The sequence below is a fragment of the Apus apus genome, chromosome 1 (genome assembly GCF_020740795.1).
Source record: "Apus apus isolate bApuApu2 chromosome 1, bApuApu2.pri.cur, whole genome shotgun sequence".
In the NCBI taxonomy this organism is placed as follows: domain Eukaryota; kingdom Metazoa; phylum Chordata; class Aves; order Apodiformes; family Apodidae; genus Apus; species Apus apus.
In genome coordinates, this window is record NC_067282.1 from 77,544,666 (window position 1) to 77,558,329 (window position 13,664).

At 45.5% G+C, this 13,664-nt stretch overlaps 2 protein-coding genes across 2 annotated transcripts in view; both read left to right on the plus strand.

Annotated features, from left to right (window-relative positions):
- Nucleotides 1-13,664, plus strand: part of PLCXD2 (phosphatidylinositol specific phospholipase C X domain containing 2) — an 86,280-nt gene that overhangs the window by 66,565 nt on the left and 6,051 nt on the right. The gene's annotated exons all lie outside the window — the stretch shown is intronic.
- The window catches only part of PHLDB2 (pleckstrin homology like domain family B member 2), a 70,291-nt gene continuing 67,640 nt past the window's right edge, over nucleotides 11,014-13,664 (plus strand). Inside the window, exon 1 of the mRNA XM_051640251.1 lies at nucleotides 11,014-11,061. The gene's annotated coding sequence lies outside the window, so the exon portion shown is untranslated. The remainder of the gene's footprint in view (nucleotides 11,062-13,664) is intronic.

Below are 13,664 nucleotides of genomic sequence, written 5' to 3' on the forward strand. Positions count from 1 at the left end.
AAGTGCTCTTATTGCAGGATGAACCACTTCCATGCTGTGAAGCTCTAGTACAGATTGCCGTGCTGCCTGGTGAAGTCTTTATTTACTGTGTTCTTTATTTTCTTAAAAAGCACTGAATTCCTTTGCGGAAAAAAAGAAATATAAAAATTAAACTTATCTAACTAATAATGCATGAGATAGATCCTTAATTTTGTTTGCTGCACTTGTTTCTCTGACTGCTGACCACTGTGAACCCGCAGCTTCTGTGAATTCCTTAACTGTTTAATATTAGAAATTTAGGTGCAAACTCCAGTAGTAGGCTAGGACTTACAGCAGCACACATCTGCTTAACTGGGGGATATTTTGCTGACCATACCTGGCCCAGGCTGTCACAATCCTGTCAAGCTGCTTCCTTCTGAGTACGGGATGCCTCGTTACAGGAGTAACGAGGGGTGGGGGAGACAGGAGCCAATCCTTTGAGCCTTGCAATCGCTCCTCAAACCCACTGATGGGAGCTTTGTTTTGGACCAATGCTGTCAGATAAGCCTCGCCCCCCCAGAGCTCAGCGTGCAAACCCTGGGCAGCAACGGGTGGGTAACGGGAGCTAATTACTTAAGCGAAAGGAACAGAGTAAGGATGATTCACATGGTAAGGAAGGGCCACTCTGGGCTCTTCTGTGTGGTGCTATTGATCTGCTCCGTGACAGAGAGACTGTGAAACAGGGGCTCTGAAAAGGACGTTTCTCTCATGGATGTGCTGACTTGAGGTTTTTGTCAGCTGGATCTTTGGGCTTCTTGCCAGCCCAGAAAAAACTAACAAAGGCCATTTCTTCAGTTGCATATGATCAGGGAAAAGGGAGAGGAGAAAGAAAATAAATGAGGGACTGTAATATTTTTAAGAGAGAAATATTTTTTTCCAGAGAAGCAAAAATGTCTTATTTATATAAATACTCAGCCTCCGGTTACTGTAAGCCCCAGCATAATTCTTAGATCTCTGCAAAGTGGCACGGATCACATGGCTTTAACGTAGTATAGATGCCATTTGGCACTACATGGAAAGTTAGGACAGTCTTGAAACTGAACCTACTTTCCTACTGTGGTCAAAGATTAGAAAAGAAAAGAATAGATGCAGCATTAGACTGAGAGGGAATTGTTTGAGCTGGATTTGTCCATCAAAAGCAAGTTTTAATTTGCCAGATCAAATTATAAATTAAAGGTTATTTCCACCTTTTCAATATTTTTTCACTCGGTTTCTTAGGTTCTTTGGAGTCTTCATGCTCTTAAGACAATATTTGTCAGGGTTTGGTGATTTATGTGCTTTCAAATAAATAAATAGGGTACTCATATATCCCTATTTTTCAAAATTCCCATTTCAGTTTTTCAGTAATATAAAAGCTGTGCAACTGAGCTCAGTGATTTCATGGTGCTTGTAGCCCCTGGCCATGGCATATTTGATGAATGTGGATCTGTTAGATAGCCTTTCCCAAACAAATTCCAGTGCAGCTACATTTGCATGTTCTTTGCCTGAGCTGCAACTAGATACAAGTGGCACCATTTTAAGCATTCCCAAATTTTATCCAACTCTTTAAAGAAAAAAAAAAGGTGAAAACAACATTTTTTATTGTGAAGTATAATTAACTATTGCTGTCCTTTCTCTGTATAAGCTCTTATCAAGTCTTTGAAGTTCTGCCAGCTTGTTTCCATTACAAGGAAAACCTGATACCAGCTGGAATTTTTGGAGTACAGAGGGAGTGATGGCAATGGTCCTGTTGACTTAAAAACTGTGTGTAATGTCCCATTTTTTTGAACACAGAATAAAGAAACTGGAAACAATTTTCTTTTTAGATGTCTCTGCATTTTCAGCAGTACTGCACCCTAAGAAGCTCCATCTCTTTAAACTTCTTCTCTAATGTGATATCCACAGCAACTCTTCTTATTCCCTCACTTGTTTCCAAGGCTTTTATTTTTCATCCCTCCTGCCCATCAGTACTTCACGCTATCAAATGTTCCAGCCCTGTGTTTATCTGTCCCATGAGAAGCCTCTTGGCTCACATAGCATATCTTCTACTCTGTGTTTTGGGTGTTAGCTTCGGGGGTTTTTCTGCCATCACTACCCCTGAGAGTCTTTCAGTCTTCCAGTTTGCTTAATGCAAGCCTGGGACTGATGAAAATGGTTATTAACACTTTCAGTCTAACAGCTGGCTGCAGCTCGTGACATAAAAAACAACTGCCATGTTCTGTTGATCGCATGCTTCAGTGGGCAGGTAAAGCTTTATAATCAAGATAATGTGCAGTAAGGATCCTTCCTAGCACTATACACAGCATGCACAAACAAGCTATAGCCTGGCTTTATCTACCAAACAGGATAGAGTTTCAGCATGTGTGCTGTATTAAGCTTTCTTTGCATCAGTGTAAAAAAATCTGCAATGTGTCGTGATTTGAGCCATATGGTGTGTGAGAAACAGGTGGAGCAAAGGCTGAGCAAAAAGCATGAAAGAAGTAAAAAACATGGCTTAAATAGTCAAGATAAAGGACTACACCGGTGGCCATCACCCTCCCAACAATTATTATTAGAATAGCCAAGCCCTTCCTAATAAAGAGCTTATCCAGAGAACAGACGCTGAATATAAGAAGTTATCCTCTAGCATGCTGTGTGCTTGACAGAGGTGCTGCTAACTGTTCTTCAGTGTATGTTATATATGGCCATGAACTGCTACAGGACTATTGTCTCTGACTTTTACGTTGAGTGTTTGCAATCTGCTCTTTCTGCTATGATTTTTTCACCTCCATCAGGGAGTTTCATTCCAATGTCCCGATTGCGTGATTCTCAAACATGCTAAGACTCTTTTCAAAGTGGTTGCTGGAGCACTTCCCAAGTAAATATTTGTTGAAATGCTTGTAAGCAAGACAATTTCCTTGTATATTTTCTGTTTCCATGAAGGTTCTTATTAGAAATGTTAACAGAGATGAGAGGCAATTTGCAAATTGTGTTGATATTTCTAGCATAGTTGAATAGGGTGGTTTAATCAGAGTATTTACAATTGCAAGCCTTCTTTTTATTTTGCCTTTTGCTTGGTGTCTGTGCTCTTTTTATAACAGAAAACGAAGTATGCAGTTGCATGTTCCTATGGCAAGTAAAAGCCAAAGCAGCCATCCAGCTGTTAAAATAAGTGTTACATCTGAATTTTCTATGGATTTCCCACTGCATGGCAGGAAATCGGCTTTCATTGCTGCTTCCCCCTCCTCCCCATCTACCCTCCTATTAGATTAATACCAGAAGCATGAAGTAACGTTTAACAGAAAGTTGTTGCTTTTAGCTCTGGGAAAACTTGGCAGCCTCTCCAGAAATGAAGGGGGGAGGGGGAACCTGAAACCTCTGTTAACTAAAGAGGAGATCTGAGGCATAAAGAAGCATTTTTCTCCTGCTAAACTTCTGAGGTTTAAAAAAGCACTCTAATGACAAACTGTTCCTAAGTCTAATGATGATCTGCTCTCAGACCATGCATCTTCATGCATTAATCACCTGGCTCCTACTGGGTACTTTTGTGTCCCCCTTTCCTGTTGCTACCTAATTTACATCCTGTCAGTGAAGCATATCACTAAAATAGTGCATTTATCTTCTTGGTTAGGATGGATTTCTAGTTTACAGGGTAGTCTGGGGAGCTTGCAACCACAATAAAGGTTGTTGCTCATGAACACTGGGATGCCTCCCCAACTGTTTTAGGGTTTCAGTAGTACAAAGAGGAAGAAGAAAACCCACGACGTGCAAACAAGGCATTTTGAAAAAAAAGTGAGACCACCCCCAGCTTCCTGTCTCAGATTTCACAGTGGTCTTTAAACTACAGTACAGAATTATAATTTATTAAAACAATGTGTTAAAGATTGTCATATGTTAATTTCCTGTGATACTCTGGAATCAGCAAGCATATTTTATTGCTTCTTGTGGGCCTAATCCTACATCAGTCAGCGGGAATTTCATTGCAAGCACGTGGTGTCGTGGTCACAGCAGTGCAAGCCCAGACTGAAGCGCATGTCTAGGGCTTCTTGGCAAACAGGCTATTCAGGCTGCCTGCACTGTGGGATGGAGATGGATGCTTTCAGGTGAGCAATGCTGACAAGAATACATGTATAAATTAGCAGGCTTTACACGGTCCATCTCCTGTAAAATGGCATTTCCAAACTTCTCATATTCCCAAAATAGCTGAGTTTGCTATTCAGTTTACCATCATACCATTAGCTGAGGTGTTGCTCCATGAAGCTTGAGCTTCTGGTTAACATGCAGGGGCCCTAGCTACCACAGGCTGGGCAGGTGGAGATATGCTGAACTTTGATCCTCAAGTACCCAAGAACTTCCCTTTCTTTAGAGCAAGCTCACGGTGCCCACAGCTCTTCTAGCAGTTTGCAGCCTCCCTGCAGGCACAGAGGGAGAGATATCCAGAGCTCTCTCATAGTTTCACTCCCCTGCCCTACATGCTGGAGGCTGATCCTGTTACTGGCATGCTGACAGACCCCGTGAGCAAAGTGGGATATCCAACAGCAGGCACAGGGAAACAGTGTTACCAGTAGGATGGTCCCCAGTTATTCCCCAGTGTAACCCAACATGGGCCTGATATAAGTGGGAAAGGGAAGAACAGGGTATGGATTAGTGTGGCAGTGGGCATATGCGAGGTGTATGTGCCCTAGTGTACCTTATATGCCAACAAGCTCTCTGGTACTGAAGCTGTCCTGGCCTCAGGAGACAGATTCCTCCAGCACACGAGTTAAAACACCTGTGGAGAGATGTTGATCCATCTCCCCCCTTCCCTGGCACATTATAGAATCATTGAATGGTTTGGGTTGGAAGGGAACTTAAGGATCATCTAGTTCCAACCCCCTGCATGGGCAGGGACACCTCCCACTAGCCCAGGTTGCTCAAAACCCCACTCTGAGAGGACTCGAATGTATTTGAGTCTGCAAACCTTTTGCTACTCTGTTACATTTTTAGGATTTTGTTGAAGGGGTGCAAGTGTAGTGTGGAGGTTAGATGGGGGTTTGTCACTTGCCTGCTATGTTGGTTTAGGTTGATTTTGCATTGGGCATTAGTGCATTTTCAGGATGTTTATGTTTGGGGTTTGTATATTTTGTCTAAGCACCTGAAACAGTTTAGTGTATAGGCTACATTGGAAGAAAATTGTTATAATTTGTATTTCTCAGTTGCTTTTCATCCTACCTCTATTTGGAGAAAACTTCCAGAAACCTGAGGCTAAAATTTATCTCTGCATCTTATTCTGCCTCTATTAGTACACAAAAGTAGTAGCTATATTGTGTCATCCTTTGTGCTGCTAACGGGACTTAATTTCACATTTGGAGGCCATCTGCTGGGAAAAAAACCCCACATCTACAATGCTTCTGTGCACATATAAAAAAACTCATCAGCAAAGACAGCTTCATGAATCAGTTGTGAGGATATATTATATTGAAACTTCGTTAGGTGGAGATTTTTCCGTTAGGAAAGTCACTACATCAATTCCAGCCCAAATCAGTCTGAACAGCATGAAGTAAGTTTTGGCAACCATCTTTCCTTTTGGTAGAAAAGCACTGTGTTACTTTTTTTGATTCTTTGCTAATTAATTGAGTTTCATCTGAAGGGGAAGAGTATTTTTTGCAGGAGGAAGAAACCACCTGAGTATTTATTTCAACACAGAGATCTATCTTTACACAGATTAACTGATACTGAAGTACTATATTGGGTTCTTGCTTTCCACACCTTGCTCCCACTGAGATTTCTTGTGTAAGCTTGGGCAAGTGCCTTAAATGCTTTTAGATTTCTTTTAATTTCCTACTAAGGAAAGTGCTATCTTGCTCACATGACCCACCACATTGTTAGATAGATAAAAGATTTCTGCATACAGTTTAGATAAAGAACGATAGAGACCAGAACAGAAAACTTCCCTGTCTTGGCATCAGAGGCAAATCATAAGGCCCCAAACTAAGGTGCATATGGAAACTCGCGAATCAGCTTATTGCTTGCTTGGAAGAAGATAAATAAGTATAGAAGGGGCAGCTGTAGGATGAAGATAGCCTTGTATCCAACCACTGAGTACAAAGTAATTGGCCATCCTAATCTGTGACTATAATTGTAAACCAGTGTAACTACAGCATTTGCACCATGTCTTCTGCCAACCGTTCGCCTTCCGGCTTAACATCGATGAGGAGCGGGGACCAAGGTTTTGCCTGTAGACCTAGTGCTTGCAGTTGTCAACATGTTTGCTCACAGGTCATGTATCAAAAATGTATTTGTGTACAGAAGAACTTTAGTAACACTGTAGTGATTTTAGCTGCAGTGTCAGAGTTGGCTAATTAAGCCCTAAGCCACCCCCATGCACAGAAGCATGCTGATTCTAGCAAAGGGAAGCAATTAATCAGCTGCAAAGACAGATAGCCATACACAAGCTAATAGGGTAGTTATCCTGTGATTCGAAGCAGAGTAGTGTCTGGCCTGTGCCAGCAAAAATCCTTTTGATTACTAAAATGTTCTATTTAAAGAAGAAATACTATGATCTTTTATTGCACTAAATGGTCTAGTTGCTTTAACAAAAATGGTTACCTTTCCAACAAATCTTGTCTTGTTTATATCTTTAGGCCATTATGGTTACAACATTGCTGCTACTTAAATTAGTCATTATGAGTTGTGCAATTCATCCATAGAGACATTTTTAAGGTAACTACTTATTATTAACAGAAAACTAACTGCCTAAATTAGTCGAGTCATCACTTTAATGGTAGTTCTTTCAACGCAGCCATACTCTGAGCTAGGCAGTCAGTGTCAAAGGAAGAGCAGACCTCACAACTGCGCTGCAAATCTAGCCAAAGTCTCACAGAAGTGCAACAAAATCCACCTACCAGACCTGTCCCTTAAGTTCTGGATTCAGCTGCAAAAGCAGACAGCGCTTGATGATTCAGAGGAATGCAAAAACCAACTGCTTTGTTGCTTTGCAATTACAAGCTAGTTAATTGTGTACAACTGTGCAAAGGAAGAGAGTGAGGAAATTCCTTTCTTGACCCTTCCAGCAATTGACTTGTGCCCTGGAGCATGAGATTTGATTACTCATGTAACTTATTTTCCTCAGGCAGTTTCTTCTTGATAGCTCTTGTGTGACAATTTAAGAAAGTTTCAGGCCAAGTCACAAAAACACTCCACCGGTTGAGCCTCAGCTTACATTGTCTTTTATTGTTTAGTATACTTCTCTACTGCAAGCTGCATTAACAGATTTTTAAATTTTTAACTTGGATGACCCTGTGTAACTATTTGGTGTGATTTTTTCACCAGAATGGTACTGATTAATGCAGTCATGCTCCGGGCTGCCTTTTTATTTTGCAGAGATTCCCAATGAGCCTTAAAAATCAAGTTTCTTGCAGTGCCTACAATCCGGCCTGCTTCACTGCCTCAAAATGTCTTTGAGGAAGTTACAACGAAGGAATCACCACTTGCTTTGAAGTTTCACCAGAAGTTCTGGTTGTGACCATTGTTACTATTCTCAAGCTATAAAGAATTGTGTAGTTTTACTCTGCAATGGCAAGCAACAGCTGGGTTTCTTCACTGAGGCAGTGGTTCAAAACGCTCTGGTTACATGCTGGAAAGCACTGAATCCTTACAGCTTCATTGGTTGTGACAGGTTTGTTCAAAAAGGGTGCAATTTAATAATCCATTGGTGTGTTAGTTTCACTGGTTTGAGAAACAGAGGTTTGGTCTAAAGCACAGCTGCTCAGATCTGTGTTGTTTCTCTTCTCATCATTCACTCTGAAGCAATACTTGTTGGACCATTATCAGAAGGAGGAGAGGTGCAGGGAAGGAAGAGGCTTTACCTGGATCATTTTCTTGATCTTCGTCAGCCCACCAAAGAAGGTCACAAACTATAGATTGGGGACCCAAATTAATAGTTAAGGCAGGAAAGGGAAGAAACCAGACCAGTTACGCATACAAAGAAAAGACTGGGTGTAACTACACCCAGTCATCAATGGGTAGCTTTATCTGAACTGATTTTGTCAGGCTGGGTATTGTCTGTCCTCCTGTAGGAGCATAAATCCTGAACCAACTCCCAGCTGCGGGCTCTGGCTCATTTGACAGAAATGCAGTCATGTTCACATCTGATGTGGATAAAATCTGTAAAGGCCAGGGGCCAGGTGATGCTGAGGTTGTGATTGTGGGTGCCTGCTCAGGGGTGACTTCAGTTCTCAAGTGGCTGACATGATCTTTCCTTCCCAGTTACACAAGCATGGCATTTTATTACTCTTTTCAGTGCTCCTGATTAAAGCACAGTTTTTGCAAACATTCCAACATTTGATTTCTACTTATATGAATTACCATGGAAACTAAATTCTTATTGGGTGTGCTTGCATACTCAGAGGCAGAGAATTGTAAAAGCCTCTGTGATATGCAATAGAGCTGATGTAGCTGTGCAACTGCCTTGAAAACAGTCAAGCTAGCTAGGTGGGCTGTTGAACCCATCCATGACTTGAAGCTCTTATGCAAGTTTCCATGCCCTTATTCCTAACTTTCTTTAGTAGTAGTATTGTTGCTTTTGTTCCAACAAGAGTTTTCAGCTCTTTAGTTCTTGGGAGTTTCACTTGTTTGCTAATTTTTAGGTATTTCCTACTCATAAAATGCCCAAGAGAGTATTTCTTTGTTTTGTTTTCAAATTGCCAGGCTCTTGCCTGTTAGACATTCCAACTTATCAAGTTATTTTAGGGCCTCTGGTATGGCTGTTTTTGAATACCTCTTGTTATTTTAAAAATGAGCTTTATTCGTTATTTTCCTCTCTTTTTCTGCCAAGAAACAGATGACACTGACTCAGATAAAATCTTCCCAGTGTACATATATGAGGGAAAACACATGCCCTGCCTGACCCAGCTTTGCTGCCACCTCACCTACTGTGTAAGGACTAACTAAAGGAACATTTCAGATGGCATATTGGAAGTCCTTCTAAGTAACAGTTTAACCAGAAGTGCAAAGTTACTCCTTTTTGTGCCACTAGGCATCATTTTCTCTAGGGAGGTTTTTGCAGACTATTACTTGCAGTTTTTCCACTTAAAAGGAAAAGGAATATCATGTGAGGCAAAGGGAAGGTTGGCTGCTTTGGGCTCTGGCTGTGGCAGGGTTAAAAGCCATTCTCACCTTTTCCAGCTGTGAGCCTGTCCTTTACTCTGCATGCATTACAGGTAGATGCCTTTATTTTTTTTAATGGTGTGTACTCCTGTCTTGTTCAGTGAACAAATTAGAGAGCCAGATTCAACACTAGTAGTAAATGAAGTACTTGGACTTTTGTGGAGGACTCCTAGAAGAAAAGCTCATCTAGAGTCAGGTCTATTAGAGTAATTAAGTCTCAACAGCTTGTCTTTGTACAGGTAAATGTCAGTAAGCACCAGGACAGCCAATGCCATTTCTTTTTCTTCCCCCCCCCAATATTCCCTGGTATTGTGGGTGTTAATATTCAAATTCCAGATTTTAAGGAGTTATTATAAAGTTTATATTGTGGTAAAGTAACGATTTTAGCCAAGTAAAATATCCCCTGCAATATGGCAAGGCAGGAACCAGAATACAACAAACCCCATTTCCCCGCGGCGGATGGGAACAGCCAGCCACCATGGTAGCCATTTACATCTGCTGAGAGCCATGTGAGCTTCCACTCGCCCCGCAGGACCCCTGCGCAGCAGGTACACACTTCCAATCCCTCAATTTCCTCTTTGGGAAGCAAATGAGGAAAGGTAGAGTGACGAGGCCACACAGCACAAAACCAGATTTCTGTGCAGGATACTCTGGCTCGCTGCCCTAAGCAGAGTCCTTTGAGCTGGCTCCCCTCTCACATCGCTGGCACCTTCCTTACCAAGCTGACAGTATGTGCTCAGAAAGTTCCTTAATCACCCTGGGCTCTCAGCACCCACAGATCCTAGCGCTGGGATGATACCTTCCCAGAGGCTCTTTGCCCTTTTTGTTTTCCTTGGTAACAGCTGCAACCCAGTGCTTAGCCTTGTGGCCTTTGTCACTGAGCTGCCTCCTGAGTGGGGACCTCTCACAGGATCTGGGTTGGTGTCCCCAGCCCCTCGCCAAAACTGGGACAGGCAAGGCACACTGCTCAGGCAAATACACTTTGCCAAGGCAGCGTTGGTTTGTACACTTCGGTTTGCAAGCTCCACCAGCGAGGCCTGGCCAGGCTCACCAGCCCACTCCCCACTTTGGGACAGCAACATGCTGGTGTTGGCAGCTGCCACCTGTGTGCATCCTTTGCTGATACACAGGGCCTGGATGGGGGCCTTCTGGGGACTCTGTGCACAATACACATATGTGTATATATATACATATACACACATACACGTATATGTGCTTTTTTTCCAGGTGAGACTCAATCGCAGGTAGGCTTCCGGCAGGCAACAGCAGGGTGTGACCCCGGGATGGGGTAAGCGGCAGGGATCAGGGCAGGGGGGGAAAACCCAGCTCTCCGCCGGAGCTCGGAAGGCGGAGGGCAGCGCGGTCTATAGCGCGGCTCCCCCGAGGACGAGGAGAAGGAGGAAGCAGGTGAGGAGGGCGGGCGCAGGTAAGCGCACCCCCAGCCCCAGGCAAGGAAAACCGAGCCCGCGCCCTCCCAGGGCCGCCCTGTTTGCTCAGCTAATCTCGCGGGCAGGAAATTGCCTGGCGATTCATATTTATGGGTAGCGCAGCGCCCACGGCGGCCCGACCGCCATCCGTCCCCCGTCCAGACCCCGCCGCCTCTCCGTCCGAGCCCCCCTCCCATCCCCGCGCTATGGGCACCTCTGCGCGTTTCCCCCTTTTCGCCCGTCCACCTTCCGTCGTGCTGCTCCGCTCCCCCCCCCACCCCATCCAGGCTCCCCGTCGGCCGCCCCGCTCCCGCGACCCCGGCCTGAGGGGAGCGAACCATTCCGCCCGCGGGGGTGCCCCACGCCTCGGTCCCGCCGCGGGGCGGCCGCGCCCCTGCGCGGGGCGGCGCTGGCAGCCGGGCGGGGGGCGGCTCCCGGCGGCGGCGGCGGCGGCAGCGGCAGCCGGGCGAGCAGCGGGATGTGCGGGGGGCCGTGGTGGCAGCAGCCGGCGGTGAGTACGGGGCCGGGGGAAGCGCCGTCCCGCGGGGTGAGTGCCGCGCTCTCGGGCGGCGGCTCCTCTCTCGGCGGCGGAGCCCTTCGGGGCTGCCCGTGGAGATGGGGAGAGGGTCCCGGCCGGGCGTGCAGAGCCCGGAGTGACGCTGGCTCAGCTGTTCACAGCTGTCTCCGGTTTTCTGCGCTACTTTTAGGGGAGTTTGTGCCAACACCCCCCCTGGCTCCCTCGTGTTTCTGACGGGTGGCGGCGGCGGGGTCCCCCCCTTGCCGCTCGGCTCGGCGGAGACCCTGCAGCTATCCCCCCGTGTCCCTTTCGGCGCCAGTCGCCTCTCCTTCTTTGTCCGGGTGTTTCTCCCGGGTCCTGGCAGGCGCTGCCGCGTCCCCGCCGGCGAACAAAGCCTCTGCCCCGGCCGGCAGCGGGGGCGTCCGTGGGCCGGGAGGGAAGGAAGGAACTGCTGGGCTGGGCTGGGCTTGGCTCGTCTCGGTATGGTTTTTCATCGTCAATAATCTACCTGGTGGAGGGAAAGACGCAGGACAGGGCTCTTTGTCCGCGCTTCTTTGTTAGGCTGGTGGCTTTTAAAGCCTCCTGCGGCTGTGCGGAGGCTGCTGTGCCCAGCGGAGATGGGTTTCTCCCCAGGCTGAGCTAGCGATGGATGCCGTCTCGGCATCGCTGGAGTTTAGCAACAGGAACCCCGCATTAAGTCTGATAGGCTTGCGAAAACCAACGGGTTTTAGGCTCTGTCTCCACTGACAGATTTAGAGCTCGTAAGTCACCCCTCGTGTAGCCCTGTCAACAGCCGGGGCTCGGGCACGCTTCGGTGTAGCCTGGGGTCGCACGCTCGGTGGAAGATTCAAGCTTGGAGATCTCAGGCTTTTTGGAAAGCTACCTGCTGCCCACCAGCAAAAGGAGGAACGGGCTGGAAATCAGCAGTCTGCGCTCCTTCTGCTCCCGCCCCAAAGCTGCCTGAGGAATTTCCCCATGTGCAGAAGTGTAAATAGACTGGCTGTGCTTACATAAAGGCTCAAGAGATGGGCTTTCTGCTTCTGCCATTGAGTGCTTGCCTGATCTTAAAACACATGGCTTTTGTCATTAGTTCCTTTTCTCCCCAAATGCTAATCTTGTCAATGCATCATCTTGTCTACACACATTGACCTAGCGTGTGCCCACATCCTCCACATCTGCATCTCCAGGGCAGCTAGGTGGACATGTTGCCAGTCAGAACATGGTGAATATTTAATCTTTGTGCTGCACATTCCCTCCCTTTTGGGAGGAGACACAGATGAGAGAGGCAATTTTATAAGTTTTCGCATTTGGTGAACTTCTCAGTCTCTTTCTTTCTCTGATATGGTCCCCAAAGATAAGGTATTAACATGGGAAAGAAAGAGAGATGGGAGAGGTAAGGCATCGTAGTGCCAAATGGAATTGCAAAGGAGGGTGGGCTTGTTTTCCCACAGCAGAAGGAAGCGATGTAGGAGAGAAAAGAGATTAAGTTATCAGAACACGGAAGAGTGCCTGTCTTTGCTGTCAGGGGGAGGCGTAGGCTGAAACAAGGGGGTGGCAGACAGGGACGTACTTTTGGGGTGGTCAGATATTAGCACTGTATAATTTCCAGAGCCAGTAGTATAATTTTTGGTAATTCTACACGGCTCCTTTTCCACACCAGAAATTTATTTCCCTTCCATTTTGTCAAATGCTAAATTTACTCTTTTGTATGTCCATGTTTTTACTGAGGGAATGGAAATCTTTGGCAGCAACCAGTACAGGAAGAGTAGTCATATTTTCCATTTTTTTTCCATATCAGTTAGTGTCTGTGCTTGTCAGATACAATTAACAACTTTCCTTGAAAGTATGCAAAGATACCCATTGACCTTTGTTGGGAAGGAACAAAGTCCGTAATTAAAATTTTGATTTTTTTTTTTTGGATAGGAAGCAGAGGATGGATGAGGTAAAGATTGTAGGTCCACCTCGATGCTAGAGTTGGATCAGAAGTGCTAAAGGGGTTTGGGTGGGAAGATGCCTGTCTTTTGCACTTGAAGATCCAGAGAAAAGCTGAAATAATGAAAGCATCGGGGAGGAAGTACTGGTGGTTGCTTTTGAAGGAATTAATGCTGTGCTCACTGCACATAGAGTGTATTCTCTCCGTTTTCATTTGTTGAAACGAACAGTTCTAATGCATAGTAGCTCCAGTGTAGCATACAGTGCTTCCCTTTGCACTAACTGAACAGCTGTAAGATGATGCCCTGTTTTGGGTATTCAGAGGAGATGCTGCCCATTTAGGTTTTGTTTTGGGCTAGTGAGGCACCTCCAAGATGTCACAGAAATCCAGGAGGAGTTTTCCCCTGTAGAAGGTCCTCCAGAGACTGCAGGATAGGAGTGAACTCCATAAATGTGACCAGACTTGTTTTTAATTACTCAAGTCTCATACAAGTGGGATAGGTTTTTAAGAGACCCACATTATTTAACCGCCTTAATTATATTAAATGGTGTAACTGCAGGTACAGTACCTGTATTCCTCACTTGAGCAATACAGTCCTGCGCCTTACTGATAAATGCAAGCCCATGGCTTGGTAGCACAACAGCCAGAGAGGATGGCACTTGGG